We start from the raw sequence: 3908 nt of genomic DNA, 5'->3' as shown, positions 1-3908 counted from the left end.
TGGGTTAGATGCAAGAGATTTTGGCCTGTTATTCAAGACATAACCTGCACCTTGCTTTTTTTTTAATGACGGGATTCCTTTTGCAATCATACCGTCCTGCCAATGTTTCTCATCGTCTTCGGCTTTGTTGCACCTTTTGTTTCATTCTCAATATTGACCACCACGTTTCCCTAAAGTTAATGAAGTCAGTTTTCCCCGCACATAATCTAAGTGCCCAAAATTACTGTTAGCCCATCTTAGAAATAGATTTTGCAAAAAAAAAAAAAAAATGATTGTGATTACAAATTGACCCACTGATGGAGTCATATACTAGAAATAAGCAATATGGCTTATTTGGACTTAGGTCGTGTTAAGCGAATTAAGGAAATTTGCAATGTTTAAAGGTTGACTTGCAAGTAGTCGCGCCTATTTATTTCAAGACTATTTTACGCCGCTTGCAATTCATTACACACGTAGCTAGCTGTCGTGGTGCCTTCCTTTTGCAGGCGGTAGTGGTTCTACACTGGTCAGCGTTACATGATAATTAAGAAATGGTAATGCTAAGCTAACGTGATTGAAAGCCAATAACCTATCAAAGTTTGAACGGATCAGAGATAACCGAGACGACCGAACCGCGATACAGCAAATCAACGTCGCAGATGGATGCTGACCGACGTAACAAGCACGTACACACGCTATGCTATAACGCAAGACTAAACGTCCAGATTTCTGAACTTTAGAGAATAAGGATAACGGGCAGCTAAGCTCACGCCCACCTCCTGCCCCCGTCCTTGCACATGGCTGTGCAGCATAGCATTATAAAAAAGAACAGCTGGCACAGCTTCCGAGCTTTGACGTCATGTCTGGCGTAATTTTGCCCAGTTTCACCACAGAACACCTATACAAATGGTTTCACCAGCTGCTTTGGAAACTACGGCACTGCGGCTGTGGCACTTCCTCATTGGCCACAGCCATTGGCGACATTGATTCATTCAGCCGCCAAATTTTCTATAAAGTGTAAATTAAATTCTGCATAACCTAGAAAAAATGAAGCATGATTTGTTAATCTTATGTGCGCAAACTTACGGATGGTTTGCATACTAAACTGCTGAACAGCTGCAGTTCACACGACCACGTGACGTCGAAGAGCAGCCGATCGAGCCTGCTTTCGTCGTCGTTTTCGTCTTTTTCGTGATCGGTTCGCTGAGACGGTTTTTGTTGTATAATTTCTAAAATCGGTGACAAAGCGACGTTAGCTACAACGCCTGAAAATGCGAGTTAAATTAATCGGCGAGCTAAGTCCACGCTCATAGCAAAGTGCGCTCAGTGCACGGCGAGCTGCCGTGCTGCAGCCGAACGCCATTTCACAGAACCGGCGGTGCCGGGCGGCGCGTCACGTGAGATTCTGAACCCATCTCATCACCCTACCGCGGGGCCGTGGTCGAGCCACGAACCGTGCCATTAAGGTTCCATGTTCGAAAAGCTAACACCTCCCAGGAGCAGTGCTTGAGTGTGCTCGTCGTCCGCCGAAACATCGGCGAGTCGTGGCCGCTGGCGAACTCCACTTTCGCGTGTTTACTGTATCGGCTATTGCAACAGCAGGAGTGAAACCATGGCGACCCGGGTGTTCGTAGGCCGACTCAACTACGACGTTCGCGAACGCGACTTGGAGCGCTTTTTCCGAGGCTACGGCCGCATCGAAGACATCGTCCTCAAGAATGGCTTCGGGTTCGTGGACATCAGCGACTACCGCGACGCTGAGGATGCCGTGCGCGATCTCAACGGCAAGCGACTCATGGGCGAGCGAGTCACGGTCGAGCTGGCGCGGGGCATGCGGCGCGGGCCTCCAGACTACGACCGCGGTTCTCGACGCTTCGGGCCGCCAACGCGCACCAACTACCAGCTACTTGTGGAGAACTTGAGCAGCAGCGTGAGCTGGCAGGACTTGAAAGATTTCATGCGCCAGGCGGGTGACGTGACATACACGGACGCACACAAGCTGCGACGCCACCAAGGAGTCGTCGAGTTTGCCAGCTACTCGGACATGAAGAACGCCCTGCGGAGTCTTGACAACGTGAGCCTCGACGGCCGGAGGATCCGCCTTGTGGAGACTAAACGTCTGTTGCGTCGGTCGAGCCGATCGAGCTCGCGCTCCAGGTCGCCGCGCAGGTCGCGCTCTAGGTCCAACTCGAGAACACGCCAGTCCTCGGGTCGCCGCAGATCGCGCTCTTCGTCTGGCTCCGGACGTGCCTGGGTGAGTCGCAGATCGCGCTCTTCATCGAGGCGCCCGAGCAGCAGCCGGTCGCGGTCAGGCTCCAGGTCGCCACGCCGAATCAGCAGTCGTCGAAGCCGTTCGAAGTCACGATCACCGGAAAGACGTTCGAACTCACGATCATCGTCGAGGGAACGTGCCAGTCACAACCAGTCGGCGAAGAAGCCTTCCGATACCGAACACCACCCAGAGGATGCACAGCAAACTCGATGCATAGCCCAAGAGAACAATGGCCCCTGCGAAGAAGCGAGTAGCTCGCATTCTCCGTCAGGATACGCCGAGTGAAAAAGCGACTAGCACGTGAACATTGCTCACCTCGTACACGCCGTGATTCCACTTAATGGCACCATTTGCAAATCAGCGAGAAGTACTACCAGCATGTGGAACTCTAATCATAGTCACTTGTGCGCAAGAACATTTGCATGTTGTCATTGTTGCAAGAGCTCGTCTCAGGAAGCAGTGCTGTTGGATGTGCCTTGGTTTGTTTGTGTTGATGTTATTGGTGTGGTGTTGTGGAGAAAAGAGCCACCACTCATTGTAATGTTGTACATTGGGTGTTGTGGTCAATAAAGTAACAAGCTTTCATCACAAGCTTCCACGCAAGCATAGATCAACGAAGTGGAAAGCGAAGGCACTGTAGTCCAGTTGCGCTGCAGCAACTGCTGTGCATGCTGTTGGCCAGCCAAAAGCCCTTGTCACTCTGCTTGTTGTTAATTGCTTTGTTGAACAAATAAAGTATCAAATTTTGACTGTGTACAAGTTACAGCTCTGTTTCATAAGCATCATAAGTGCCTTGCAGTGAGACGACTTAGGAATATCTCATTGCTAGTGCATTTCATGGTCAAATGCAAGTTTGTTTTATATATTCTGCATTCTGTGATGTGCAAGTTGGTGTAAATTATTTTTTTTTATGTTTGTTATACCACTGGGTATTGCAAAACACTCCACAGGTGACTCAAAACAGGCACACAAACACAAGACTTGTACAGGATCCTCAAGAAAGGTATTTAAGTTACCGAGTACCATGTGAAAACAGTGTTTGAGTAAAGTACAATATACTCAGTTCATTACTTCCAAGATGCTCGCAAGATAAGTTTACTTCTGCATCTAAAGGAAGTGCAAGAAAAAGGCCTTGCACTACAAGGAAGTTTTATCATTTGTAGGAGGAGTTGCGTCTGATGACTACCATCTGACAGCTTACCTCTGATTCTCTTTTCACTGTCTGATGAAGCTTCTACTGCAGTAAGAGAACTGGAGTGACAATCACGTTACGAGGATGACAAATTGTGTACCCACTACAAAGTTTAAATGTAAGATGACACAGGATCCGATAGGTTTGCAAGTTTTTAACTGCAATAAAGTATTAATTTCATATGAGTCATAAAAACTGCAAAATACACTGACCGCATGACCACCTTGCGCACATATGAATTGTTGTCATGCATGTCCTTAAGAATGAATTTCTGCACTACTTGTGTTCAACTGGGCACATAGGAAATGGAGGGAAACTGCCCGCATGTGCTTGGGCACAACCTTGCTTACCCTAAAGGAAAGGAAAAGCTGGAAGATATGTAACATGAAGGAAACAAGTAGGGGTGAATAGTATATGAAGGGACATTACAGAGCAAAACAGAATTAGGTTGTACAAGTGAATTAT

At 47.9% G+C, this 3908-nt stretch overlaps 1 pseudogene; it reads left to right on the top strand.

Moving 5' to 3' along the window:
* Positions 1–1099: 1099 nt before the first annotated feature.
* On the top strand, positions 1100–3628 carry LOC142579396 (serine/arginine-rich splicing factor 5 pseudogene; annotated as a pseudogene).
* The last annotated feature ends 280 nt before the right edge of the window (positions 3629–3908 follow it).

This window comes from Dermacentor variabilis, chromosome 4, assembly GCF_050947875.1.
Source record: "Dermacentor variabilis isolate Ectoservices chromosome 4, ASM5094787v1, whole genome shotgun sequence".
NCBI classification, from domain to species: Eukaryota; Metazoa; Arthropoda; class Arachnida; order Ixodida; family Ixodidae; genus Dermacentor; species Dermacentor variabilis.
The sequence above is the reverse complement of the archived record's forward strand: the minus strand, read 5'-3'. Positions and strand labels throughout refer to the sequence as shown.